General features: G+C 44.3%; 1 pseudogene; it reads right to left on the bottom strand.

The window, feature by feature from the left end:
• Window positions 1-2,579, bottom strand: part of LOC112070540 (mitochondrial adenyl nucleotide antiporter SLC25A23-like) — a 13,631-nt pseudogene extending 11,052 nt beyond the window's left edge.
• Window positions 2,580-14,688: the final 12,109 nt, after the last annotated feature.

The following is a 14,688-nucleotide window of genomic DNA, read 5'->3' as shown; positions in this document are numbered from 1 at the left end:
CACCTGCAGTGTGGGTGGGTGTGACTCCTTCATTCCTATGCTTCATAATGACTACCCCATACACCAGAACTTATTTACAGATGTGTGGTATCAGTGTTCTCCTTACATTGGTCCATAATAAATCCAAATCAACCTCTGGGGCCTCTTACACCCACATTTGTATACAGGTGTGTACAGTCCTCTTCCCTCACCTGTTCGTAGGCCATGAACTTGATGGCAGACTCTGGGCTATTTTGAGGACGTTGATGCCGTGCCCCTCCAGAGGGCTCGTACACCCCCCTCCTGGACCATCCCCCTCAGCCCGTCCACAGCTTGATCCCCCTAGAGCTGGAGCCATGCACCTAGAGAGACAGCAGGCTCAGTTACTCTAATAACATTCTGTACATCAGGGGTGGCTAACCCTCCTCCTGGAGAGCTACTGGATGTGCAGGCTTTTGTTCCAGCCTTGCTCTAGCACACATAATTCTACTAATCAGCACTGCACTGACCTCTAACCTCTGCCTGTAGTAAACACAACAGTAACCCTTCACCTGTAGGAAGACCTTGAGACGGGTCGAGGGGGCGGTTTCCTGTACGTGACACCGCCCCTGCCATCGCCCCGGCAACCAGCTGCCTCCACACTACCCCGACTGGCGCTCTTGTTGGGAAAACTCTGGCGGGACTGTCATGTGCTCTCCGATGTCAAACATCTGAGAAATCACAGAGAAACACTGGTCAGTGAAATAAACTTGATTGGCATCCAGAACTATCTGTATTCACCAAATGTAAATTACATGATCCCTTCTCTAAGGTTTCTAAACTAAAATTCCTGGATAAAGCATCAGAAACAATCTAAACTATGTAAACTATAACATAAAATGTAATTACAGAGTAACTATAGAAACATAGATTGAGAAAATGGCCACAGTTGTAATGAAAGGATACTGGCTAAATTATTTGTTTCTATAGTTACTATGTAATTACATTTTATTACATCAATATTTAAAATCCATGTAATGCTATCTGTGCTACTTCATGTCAAGCAAAGATCTAAACCAGAGTGTAGAGATAGAAGGCATAGATAGGCAGTACTGACTGACCAGAGAGTGTTTCCAGTAGTGAGCGATGCCCTCCATGTTGTGAAGAGGGTTAAACAGGAAGGGATCTCGCCACTCATTCCAGTTGATAGTCATGGTGCCGTCCCTGTCCATACTGAGAGAACACACAGAGCAGTGTCAACACACACACACACACACACACACACACACACACACACACACACACACACACACACACACACACACACACACACACACACACCTCTGTAGTATTTTGATGGCGTGTTCTGTGGACACCTCCAGTCCCAGGTTGTGCAGCGATTGTTGAATCTCCCCGACATCAATGCGCCCTGCATAAACAGTGAATCCCATCAGTGCCCACAATATGTAATATGTACCTACAGGCATACAGTACAGTTAGAGCACAGTGATGTGTGTGTGTGGCCACTTTGTGAACTACATGCATTAATGTGGTATGATACTAAATACCATTCATGCAGTCATACCACACATTCGGATAAATTACATAGGCAGTACAATGTGAATAGTGCATGTATGAACAATTTAAACAGTGTTTTGTGAGTGAAAGGACATTGATTGCCAAATGGCCTCCTACGGATGGGACGTTAAACGGGTGTCTGACTCTCTGAGGTCATTAAAGATCCATGGACTTATCATAAGAGTAGGGTGTTTAACCCGGTGTCCTGGCTAAATTCCCAATCTGGCCCTCAACCATCACGGTCACCTAATAATCCCAGTGTACAATTGGCTCATTCATCCCCCTCCTCTCCTGTAACTATTCCCCAGGTCGTTGGCGCAAATGAGACGTGTTCTCAGTCAACTTACCTGGTAAAATAACGGTAAAATAAAAAAATAAAAAAAACGTGTCTACTTATGTGTGTTTAGATCAGACTTGGTTCAAATACATGATTATCTAAGCAATAAGGCCCAAGGGTGTGTGGTATAGCCAACATACCACGGCTAAGGCTGTTCTTAATACACAAACAGACGCGGAGTGCCTGGATACAGCCCTTAGCCGTGGTATATTGGCCATATACCACAAACCCCCGAGGTGCCTTACTGCTATTTTAAACTGGTTACCAACTTAATTAGAGCAGTAACAATATATGTTTTGTCATACCCGTGGTATACAGTCTGAWATACCACGGCTGTCAGCCAATCAGCATTCAGGCCCCCGAACCACCCAGTTTATAATGYWATTTAAATACTTATTTTCTGTGTGTGTGAATGCATTAACTGTAAGTCRCTCTGGATAAGAATGTCTGCTAAATGACTCAAATGTCAAATGTAAATGTGTATGCATGTGCGTGTGTGAGTGAGGTGGSCATGCMGACCGTCATGGTTGTGGTCCAGTGTGTGGAACATGAGCCGCAGTTCMTTCTCGTGGGCCCACAGGTACTGAGAGAACTCCTCAAAGTCCAGCAAGCCATCATGGTTGGTGTCACTCTCACGCACTATCTGCAGGAGTAGGATTGGGGTGAGAGGAGGGGTAAAAATASCAGATAGGGAGGGGGTGAAGGGTCAAACAGTGTAGGGGACAGGGGGTGAGAGAGAGGTTGAGGGGGATGTGACAAGGTGAAAARGTGTGGGGTGGGTTGGGGCCAGGGGTGAGATTTAGGGTAAGGTGATAGTTTGAGGGGGTGAGAGGTAAATGGAGGGAGTGAAGGGAAGAAGCAGGAAGGAGTATGTGAGAAATGACAACAAAGCCTATCGTTATTTTAYAAGGTCATAACCTGCAAACATAAAACAATCAGCAGAACTGTTCTMTATTCATCCTCTCTAGTGCTTCCTCAAACAAGGAGAGGAAGAAAGGAAGAAAGAGAGAGAGAGAAAGAGAAAATAGAGTGAGAACAAGAGTGAGAAAGAGCGAGAGAATAGTATAGAGAGAGAGCAAGAGAGCGAGAGTGAGAGAACCCCTACTCTGACCTCGCCATAATCCGCTTCACTCCTGTGCTCAGTGTCCAGTTAATCTTCAGTAACAATCACATGCTACTGGAATCTGACCTGAACCAATGCACTTGACCAATACACACACACACACACACACACATTGGCCCCCTCCATGACACAAATATAATCAGAGCAAGTCTATTTAAGCATTCCCAGACAAATACATTCTGGTCTAGAGGGATATTGCCTGTGGTGTCTGAAAACTCCCAGAGGAGATTTGAAGGACAAGCACAGCTGTGGGTGATGATGCTTAGCTAAACTAGCCTACTATTTGAGTGTGGAGATAAAGCTAAACTAATCTGCTGCATGGCTGGGGAGGGATGATGCTATGTGAAAGGAGTGATGCTAAACTAAACTACTGACTGTGGTGGAGTGATCTCCTTAGCTAATTTCCTTTATGCTAACCTAAATGACTGATTAGATATAAGTGTGCTATCTGTGTGAGTGTTACTTAAAGCAAGTTGTCACGCCCTGACCGTAGAGATCTTTTTATTCTCTATGTTTGGTTGGTCAGGGTGTGACTCCGGTGGGAAACTCTATGTTCTTTATTTCTATGTTTTGGCCGGGTATGGTTCTCAATCAGGGACAGCTGTCTATCGTCGTTATTCTTTTGTTATTTTGTTTGGTGTTCTGAGAAAATAAAGAATCATGAACACGTTCCACGCTGCACCTTGGTCCACTTTTTCCGACGGGCGTTACACAAGTGCACTATCACCTACAGTGCCTTCAGAAAGTATTCATACCCCTTGACTTATTTTGTTGTGTTACAGCCTGAATTCAAAATGGATTAAATTGATTGTTTTCTCTCACATATCTACATACAATACCCCATAATGACAAAGTAAAAACACACCCCTGAATCAATGCATGTTAGAATCACCTTTGGCAGCGATTATAGCTGTGAGTCTTTCTGGGTAAGTCTCTAAGAGCTTTACACACCTGGATTGTACAATATTTGCTATAGATTTTCAAGACGATTTAAGTCAAAACTGTAACTAAGCCACTCACAAACATTCAATGTTGTCTTAATAAGCAACTCCAGTGCATATTTGGCTTTGTGTTTTAGGTTATTGTCCCGCTGAAGGGTGAATTTACCTCCCAGTGTCTGTTGGAAAGTAGACTGAACCAGGTTTTCCTTGAGGATTCTGCCTGTGCTTAGCTCTTTTTTCAATTTTATTTAACCTTTATTTAACCAGGAAAAGCCCATTGAGACCCAGAGTCTCTTTTTCAAGGGAGACTTGGCCAAGAAGGCATAAACAATCAATACATTACAGAATTAAAACATACAACAATACAACAACATGATCCAGCTTAATAAAAGCATTTGGTACAATGTGCAATGGTGGATGAGTGACTTGGCATTTGTAATAAAGCGCAAGGATGCATGATAACAGGGGCCAGTCTCTGTAAGACGGAGGAGGTTGCATGCATATACAACAAGTCACCATAATCAATTACAGAGAGAAAAGTGGCGTGAACAAGCTTCTTTCTAGCCATAAGCGGGAAGCAAACCTTTACGAAAATAAAAACACAATTTCAATTTAAGCTTTGTCACAAGATTATCCACATGAACTTGAAAGGACAACTTGTCATCCAACCAAATACCTAGGTTCAAAGGCTCAAAGTTAAAATGGTTCACGTGAGGACTCTATTCCGTTTCAGAACTCCCTAGTCCTTGCCGATGACAAGCATTCCCATAACATAATGCAGCCACCACCATGCTTGAAAATGTGAAGAGTGCTACTCAGTTATGTGTTGTGTTGGATTTGTCCCAAACCTAATGCTTTGTATTCAGGGCATAAAGTTGATTTCTTTGCCAATTTCTTTGCAGTTTTACTTTAGTGCCTTATTTCAAAAAGGATACATGTTTTGTTATATTTTTTATTCTGTACAGGCTTTCTTCTTTTCACTCTGTCATTTAGGTTAGTATTGTAGAGTAACTACAATGTTGTTGATCCATCCTCAGCTTACACCTGTCACAGCCATTAAACTCTGTAACTTTTTTTAAATCACCATTTGCCCCATGGTGAAATCCCTGACCGGTTTCCTTCCTCTCAGCAACTAAGTTAGGAAGGACGCCTGTATCTATGTAGTGACTGTGTGTATTGACACACCATCCAAAGTGTAATTAATAACTTCACCATGCTCAAAGTGTTATTCAATGTCTGCTTTTTTTTCTCCCCATCTACCAATAGCTGCCCTTCTTTGCATTGTAAAACCTCCCTGGTCTTGTGGTTGAATCAATGTTTGAAATTCACTGCTCGACTGAGGGACCTTAGAGATAATTGTGTGTGTGGGGTATAGAGATGAGGTAATCATTCAAAAATCATGTTAAACACTATTTTTGCATACATACTAAGTCCATGCAACTTATTATGTGACTTGTTAAGCACATTTTTACTCCTGAACTTATTTAGGCTTGCCATAACAAAGGGGTTTAATACTTATTGACTCAAGATATTTCAGCTTTCATTTTTAAGTAATTGTTAAAAATTTCAAAGAACCTGATTCCACTCTGACATTATGAGGTATTGTGTGTAGGCCAGTGACACAAAATCTCAATTCCATCCATTTTAAATTCAGGCTGTAACACAACAAAATGCGGAAAAAGTCAATGATTGTGAATACTTTTTGAAGGCACTGTATGTGCCACTGCCGGCCATGAAAGTTCAGTCGGTGTGGTAGGAAAGGGTCAGGCGTAGATGGAAAATTATACCAGCCACTCAAATTTTTTTACCAGCCAAAATATATTTGGGCCAAAATTACACCATGAAATAATTACAAAATTTTCACGTTTATAGCTCAAATAACGGCCGCCATTGATTTCAAGAAATGTTGCATAATTTTTTACGTGGTTGCATCATATTTCTGTGCATACTTTGCATTGAAGCTTGCATCGATGCATACTTCAAATGTTGTACAAACAGAGTACGTATTCGAGAAGTGACCTCTGTGCTTCGTTTCGCATACTTTGATTTGGACTCATACGCCGACCCTCCTGTGCTCCAGTTTACGTTCTCAGAGCACGGTAGTATGCATTTTGAGAAACACCCCTTGAATCCGGCGAGGCTCTCTTGCTCTACTGGGCTATATGGCTCTACTGGGCTCTGTGACTCTACTGGCCTCTGTGACTCTACTGGACTCTGTGACTCTACTGGCCTCTGTGGCTCTACTGGGCTCTGTGGCTCTACTGGGCTCTGTGGGGACTTTTCTAATCGCTTTATGCACACCACAGATGCAAGGTGTATAGAATTTTATGTGAAGAGAAATCCCCAATCGTCAACTACTATCATAACCATATTATCTGGACTGAATGGAAAATGTCTTGCAAAAGGGATGACTTCAGTAGTCATAAATCCAACCATTCTGCCAGCCAGGCTGAGTTGAACTCATGACATTGTGCAGACGAGCAGTGACACAGTAGTATCCCAAATCCCTGGTGATGACAGTTTAAGCTGAGGACTGTTTCACTAGCACATACTGAATTATGTCCCGAGATTAATTTGATGGCATTGAGGAGTTTACCACATCAGTCACCGGCTTCATTAATGAGTGCATCGACAACATTTTCCCCACAGTGACCGTAAGTACATAGTCCTGTTTTGACGCCTTGCCTGTTTGATGGTTCATCGGAGGGCGTAGCGGGATTTCTTATAAGCGTCATGATTAGTGTCCCGCTCCTTGAAAGCGGCAGCTCTAGCCTTTAGCTCAGTGCAGATGTTGACTGTAATCCATGGCTTCTGGTCGGGATAAGTTTGAATCCTAGTACGAAACCCAGTGACGCAAGCCTACCAGACTAGCTAACTATGCTCGCTTCGAGGCAAGCAACACTGAACTATGCATGAGTGTACCAGCTGTTCCGGACTGTGTGATCACACTCTCTGCAGCCGATGTGAGTAAGACCTTTAAACAGGTTAACATTCACAAGGCTGCAGGGCCAGACGGATTACCAGGACACGTACTCAGAGCTGGCAAGTGTCTCCACTGACATTTTCAACCTCTCCCTGACCCAGTCTGTAATATCAAATCAAATCAAATTTTATTTGTCACATACACATGGTTAGCAGATGTTAATGCGAGTGTAGCGAAATGCTTGTGCTTCTAGTTCCGACAATGCAGTAATAACCAACGAGTAATCTAACCTAACAATTCCACAACTACTACCTTATACACACAAGTGTAAAGGGATAAAGAATATGTACATAAAGATATATGAATATTCCATTGCACTACCACCACACACACGCACACACACACACGTACACACACACACGTACACAACACACACCGTACACACACACACACACACCACACACACACACACACACACACACACACACACACACACACACACACACACACACACACACACACACACACACACACCACACACACCAACACACACACACACAACACACACACACACACACACACCACACACATCTTAACTTCAGTCTTCAAATCAAATTTATTTGTAAAATGCTTGTAAACAACAGTGCTAGACTAACTGTGAAATGCTTAGTTACAGGTCCTTTTCGTAACAATGCCAGAGAGAATAAAAAGTAGTAATAAATACACAATGAGTAACGAATAACTTGCTTTGAGTCCGATTGGCAGGGGTACGAGGTAATTGAGTAGATGTGTAACATATACTGTAAACTAGAATAAAGTGACAGATAAATAAACAGAGCAGGAATGTATGTGATGTTGTCAAAAAGTTATGCAAAAAGGGTCAAAACAGATAGGTTAAATAGTTAATCAAAAGCTACCAGACTAACCATTTATGGCTTGTGGTAGAAGCTGTTCAGGGGTCCTGTTGGTTCCAGACTTGGTCATCCGTAACCACTTTCCATGCAGTAGCAGAGAGAACAGTCTATGATGGTTGGCTGATGTCTTTCTTTTACAGCCCTCCCTCTGACACCGCGGGTATAGAGGTCCTGGATGCAGGTGCTCGGCCCCAGCTGATACTGGGGCCGTTCGCAAACTACCTTCTTTAGCGCTTGTGGTCAGTTGGCTAGTAGTTGCCATACCCAAGCCGGTGATACACCAGTCAAGATGCTCTAAGTGGTGCAGCGTAGAACCTTTGAGGATCTGACCTGCCTCATGCCAAATCTTTTCAGCCTCCTGAGGGGAAGAGGCCGTAGGTCGTTGCCCTCTTCACGACTGTGTGGTGTTGTGTGGAATTGATCCTTAGTGACGTGGGACCACTGAGGAACTTGCCAGCTTTTCGACTCGCTCCACTACAGCCCTGTTTGAAATGTGAACCGGGCTGCTTCGGCCCTCTGTTTCCTGTAGTCCACAATCAGCCCCTTTGTTCTGCATGGACATTGAGGGAGAGGTTGTTGTTCCTGGCACCACCACTCCCAGGTCTCTGACCTCCTCCCTATAGGCCTGTTCGCATCACGTTTGGTGATCAAGCGATCGTGGGGATCAGGCGTGGGGATCACTGTCATTGTCGTCGCGGAACTTAATGAGGGTGTGCGGAGTCGTGAGTGGACATGCAGGCGTGGGTGAACAGGGACGTGGTGGATGTGTTTGGTGCCTACCCGTCACCACGGGGCGCCCTTCAGGAAGTCAGGATCCAGTTGCAGAGACAGGTGTTCGAGTCCCAGGTCCTTAGCTTAGTTGATGGAGCTTGGAGTGCACTATGGTGTGAAGGCTGAGCTGTAGTCAGTGTATAGCATTCTCACATAGGTGTTTCTTCTTTGTCCAGGTGGAAAGGGCAGTGTGGAGGGCAATAGAGACTACCTGAGCTGTTGGATTCTGTTGGGGCGGTATACGGATTGGAGTGGGTCCAGGTGTCTGGATGATGGTGTTGATGTGAGACATGACCAGCCTTTCAAAGCATTTTATGGATACAGATGTGAGTGCTACGGGAGCGATAGTAATTTAGACAGGTTACAATGGCGTCCTGGGCACAGGGACTATGGGGGTCCACTGAAACATTGTAGTTCTACATTGCCGCGTTCTACTTCCGGCGCTGACAGAGATGGCCGCCTCGCTTCGCGTTTCCTTAGGAACTATGCCAGTATTTAGTTTTGTTACGTGTTATTTCTTACATTGGTACCCAGGTAATTCTTAGGTTTCATACATACAGTCGGCGAGAACTTACTGAATATAAAGAGCAACGTCAACTCACTACATTACGACCAGGAAGATGACTCTCCGAAGCGGATCCTGGTTTTGCCTTCCAACCCAGTACAATGAGCTGATCCCAGCCGGCGGACCCTAAACCCCCAAAAACGGGGACGGCCGGTAAAAAAAAAAAGGGCAAAACCGAAGCGGTCTTTTGGTCAGGCTTCGGAGACGGGCCACATCGCGGCTCCACTCCCTAGCATACTACTCGCCAATGTCCAGTCTCTCTGACAACAAGGTTTGATGAAATCCGGCAAGGTAGCATTCCAGAGAGACATCAGAGGACTGTAACGTTCTTGCTTTCACGGAAACATGGCTCACTCGAGAGACGTAAAAGGAGTCGGTGCAGCCAGCTGGTTTCTTCACGCATCGGCGCCGACAGAAACAAAACATTCCTCTGGTAAGAAGAGGGGCGGGGGGGTATGCCTTATGATTAACGAGACGGTGGTGTATTCATAACACATACTGGAACTCAAGGTCATTCGTTCACCTGTACTTAGAATCCTCACAATTTTCAAGATGTCAAACCGCATTATCTACAAGGAATTCTCTTTCGATTATAAGCAGGACACATCGATGGCCCTGAACAAATTTTTTATCTGACTCTATGTAAACTGGAAACCACACACCCTGAGCCGCATTCATCGTAGCTGGGGATTGTAACAAGGCTTAATCTGAAAACAAAACTCCCTAAATTCTAGCAGCATATCGATGGTTGCTTACAGGGCTCGTAAAAACCCTGATCATTGTTATTCTAACTTCCGCAACGCATATAAGGCCCTCCCCGCCCTCCTTTCGGAAAAGCTGACACGACTCCATTTCGTTGCGTTTCAGCCTACAAACAGAAACTAACCACAAGAAGCTCCACGCTCACGTGTCCTGTTTCAACGCCTGGGCCCGACCAATCTGATTCCAGCGCTTCAAGACTGCTTCGCTCGACGTGAATTGGGATATGTTCCGCATTGCGTCCTGATTCGGTGAGCGAGTCATTGAAAGGTGCATCGGCGACGTATACCGCACAGCAAAATTAAACATGTCAGAACAGAAACATGGATTGATGGGAGCATTCGTGTGAAACTGAAAAGCGCGAACCATTGCTCTTCCGACCAGAGCAAGGTGACCGGAACATGACCGAATACAAACAGTGTAGCTATTGCCCTCCGCAAGGAATCAAAACAAGCGCCAGTATATGAGACAAAGTAGAGTCGCAATTCAACCAGCTCAGACACAAGAGGTTATGTGGCAGGGCTCTACAGTCAATCACGGATTACAAAAAAGAAAACTAGCCCGTCGCGGACCAGGATGTCTTGCTCCCAGAAAGACTAAATAAACTTTTTGCTCGCTTTGAGGAGAATACAGTGCCACTGACACGGCCCGCTACCAAAACCTGCGGGCTGCTCCTTATGCAGCAGGTGAGTAAAACTTTAAACGTGTTAACCTCGCAGGCTGCAGGCCCAGACGGCATTCCCAGCCGCGTCCTCAGAGCATGCGCAGACCTACTGGCTGGTGTGTTTACGGAACATATTCAAATCAATCCTTATCCCATCTGCTGTTTCTCACATGCTTCAAGAGGGCCACATTGTTCCTGTTCCCAAGAAAGCTAAGGTAACTGAGCTAAACGACTACCCGCCACGTAGCACTCACTTCCGTCATCATGAAGTGCTTGAGAGACTATTTTTCAAGGACCATATACACCTCCACCCTGTACCTGACACCCTAGACCCACTCAATTTGCTTACCGACCCAATAGTCCACAGACGACGCAATCGCAAACCACACTGCCATTGCCCTAACCCATCTGGACAAGAGGAATACCTATGTGAGAATGCTGTTCATCGACTACAGCTCAGCATTTAACACCATAGTACCCTCCAAACTCGTCATCAAGCTCTCCACCCCGCTGATCCTCAACACTGGGGCCCCAACAAGGGTGCGTTCTGAGCCCTCTCCTGTACTCCTGTTCACCCACTGCGTGGCCATGCACGCCTCCAACTCAATCATCAAGTTTGCGGACGACCATACAGTGGTAGGCTTGATTACCAACAACGACGAGACGGCCTACAGGGAGGAGGTGAGGCCCTCGAGTGTGGTGTCAGGGAAAATAACCTCACACTCAACGTCAACAAAACAAAGGAGATGATTGTGGACTTCAGGAAACAGCAGAGGGAGCACCCCCTATCACATCGACGGGACAGTGGTGGAGATGGTAGTAAGTTTAAATTCCTCGGTGTACACATCACGGACAAACTGGATTGGTCCACCCACACAGACAGCGTTGTGAAGGAAGGCGCAGCAGCGCGCTCTTTCAACCTCAGGCAGGCTGAAGAAATTCGGCTTGTCACCAAAAGCACTCACAAACTTCTACAGATGCACAATCGAGAGCATCCTGTCGGGCTGTATCACCGCCTGGTACGGCAACTGCTCCGTCCACAACCGTAAGGCAGTCCAGAGGTAGTGAGTGTCGCACAACGCATCACCGGGGCAAACTACCTGCCCTCCAGGACACCTACACCACCGATGTCACAGGAAGGCCATAAAGATCATCAAGGACAACAACCACCCGAGCCACTGCCTGTTCACCCCGCTATCATCCAGAAGGCGAGGTCAGTAACAGGTGCATCAAAGCAGGGACCGCGCTCCACTCCCTAGCACTCCCTAAATGTTGGCAGCGGCCAGCTTCTATCTCAAGGCCATTAGACTGTTAAACAGCACCACTACATTTAGTGGCCTGCTGCCAACATACTGACTCAACTCCAGCCACTTTAATAATGGGATTGATGGAAATTTTTGTAAAAATTTATCACTAGCCACTTTAAACTATGCCACTTTTGTTATATACCCTACATTACTCATATCATATGTATATACTGTACTCTATACCATCTACTGCAATCTTGCCTATGCCGTTCTGTACCATCACTCNTTGGTCTGTCCAAGCCCGCTGGCATTGATCGTTGGCTTTTAAGAAGCATGCAATGGTATATTACAGATAATCAGGATTCTTAATGCATAGTGTGCGTGAGACGAGTTGAACCAACTTTTGATAGTCTAGGGTAGGTATCATTTAACCATTTGTGTTTTCAATAACCCAGTTTGCTTGGCGATATCTCTTCAATTTTGTTCTATTCGATTTTATGATCCTTCCAATGTTATGGATTCTTTAAATCACCAAGATAGGATATACATCTCGTCTGCTATCGGTGGCCTGGGTCGCAAACCCAGTCCCTAAGTGCTCTCATCAGTAGGCACCTTAGAGCTAGGAGGTCGGTATACACACATCCGTACCAATATGGGGTGCTTGGTGAGGCAGATGTACCTGAGGCCCATAGTGCCGTCTACTGCATACAGTTGACAGGCCATCCCTTCTCTTAAAAAGGTATCATGATTCTGAACTGTACAGTGCTACCACCCCACCATGTCTTTCCTGTCGCCTTCTCAGTAAACTAGTAAATCCTTGAATGTTAACTTTGGCCCAATCATTTACCAGATGCAGTCTAAATATGTGTTTTCGGTCAAAGCCAAAATATTGATATTATTTACTGTGACTCAAGGTTAAAAACCTCATGTATTTTGTTAGGAAGGCTACATACATTAACCTGAGCCATATGCAGCTCTTTCCTTATCAATTGGAGATCAGTAGAGCATGTATTCATTATAGTTGAAGTTGTCATGATACACTACAACACACAAACTCACATTTGAACATTCAATTAAAATAGCCAGGGAGTTACTCCAGAATCCCCATACAATTGCCCGTTGATATAAAGTTTATCCATCACCATGGAGACTCGTTGATTCAGGCAACGCTTTTCTTTCATGATGGGATATAGTTTTTTTCTCCTTTCATTGATCTCGGTGGGGGAAGTGATCATTCATTCCAAAATCAGTGTTTCTGAGTTCTCTGCCCATGTTCTTCGTCATTTCCCTTTGCTTAAATTTGTCAAAACATGAAATAATAGCCCGTGGCCTATTTCCAGARGCCTTACCTATCCTATGGACTCTGGAGAAAGTGACATTACGCACAACATCAATGGGCAATTTTAGTTTATGTTGACAAAGTCTCGGACTGTGTCCTCACAGCCTCTGCTGTTGTCATTCTCCGTTATCCCTGAAAATATTAGATTGTTCCGCATTGATCSACACTGTACATCAAGCAAGGTTTCTTTAAGTTGTTTGTTCTCCCTTTGCACCACCTCCACCTTGCTATGAATAGAGTCTACAGAACCTTTCAGCACCGTGTTCTCTTTCCTTAGATCATCAATCTGACGTTGGCTGAATTCCAGACTGGCACATAATGCATTGATGTCCTCTCGTAATATATCAAAGATATCAAGTTTGGCAAGCCTTTCATTGATGGATTTTAACAAGTCCACATCCATATCAGTAAACCTCTCCCCACTCGCGCCCTCTTACTAGGGGATGGTTTGGTTCCATCGTTGATACCTATTGGCCAACCTGGTTTTGGTTTGTTTTGTTGATTGGGTTGGTTGGTTGTCCTTAACAATGCTTGAATCATCCAAAACCAGCGACGTGTTTCTTTGAGTTCGTAAGTTTCTCTCGTCAATTAATCGTTCAAGCTCTTCAATGGATTCTGAATCATCTAGCGTGATTACAGGCAKAGTTAAACACACAAACAAACTGTTCAGCCGTGGTTTCTTTGCATCAATTCGCTAAACAATGAACCATAATCCCAACTCATAACGTTACTACTCTGCAGGTAGCTAAGCAACCAGGTTCAATGTTAGCTAGCTAACATTATGCTTTAACTAGCAATGCAAATGGCTCAGATATGAATAATATTACTACACAGATCATACACGTAACGCTAGCTAGCGAGCCTGCTAATGCTAGCTAGCTAAAAGGTTTACGTTCAAATGGCTCTCCTGTGAAGTAGTGACGCGTGAAATATGCCTAACATCCTGAAACGAGTCACAATTATCTCTAAGGTCCCTCAGTCGAGCAGTGAATTTCAACCACAAAGACCAGGGAGGTTTTCCAAAGGTACAAAAGAAGGGCACCTAATGGTACATGTGTAATAAAAAAAGCAGACATTGAATATCACTTTCAGCATGCTGCAGTTATTAATTCAACTTTGGATGGTGTATCAATTCACCCAGTCACTACAAAGATACAGGCGTCCTTCCTAACACAGTTGCCTGAGAGGAAGGAAACCACTCAGGGATTTCACCATGAAGCTAACGGTGAGAGAATCTTTCTTTAGTGGCTGTGAAAGGAGATAACTGAGGATGAATCAACAACATTGTAGTYACTTCACAATACTAACATAAATGACAGAATGAAAAAGAAGCCAATAAACACAAAAATATTCAAAAACATGCATCCTGTTTGCAACAGGCACTAAAGTAATACTTAAAAATAAAAAATAATAAAAAGAATGGCAAGAAATTATCTTTTTGTCCTGAATACAAAACGTTATGTTTGGGGCAAATCCAACACAACACATCACTGAGTACCTCTTAATATATTTTACGCATGGTGTTGGCTGCATCTGTTATGGTATGCTTGTCATCAGCAAGGACTAGGG

The sequence above is a fragment of the Salvelinus sp. IW2-2015 genome, unplaced genomic scaffold (assembly GCF_002910315.2).
Source record: "Salvelinus sp. IW2-2015 unplaced genomic scaffold, ASM291031v2 Un_scaffold1352, whole genome shotgun sequence".
Lineage (NCBI taxonomy): Eukaryota > Metazoa > Chordata > Actinopteri > Salmoniformes > Salmonidae > Salvelinus > Salvelinus sp. IW2-2015.
This window is presented reverse-complemented; position numbering and strand designations above follow the sequence as displayed.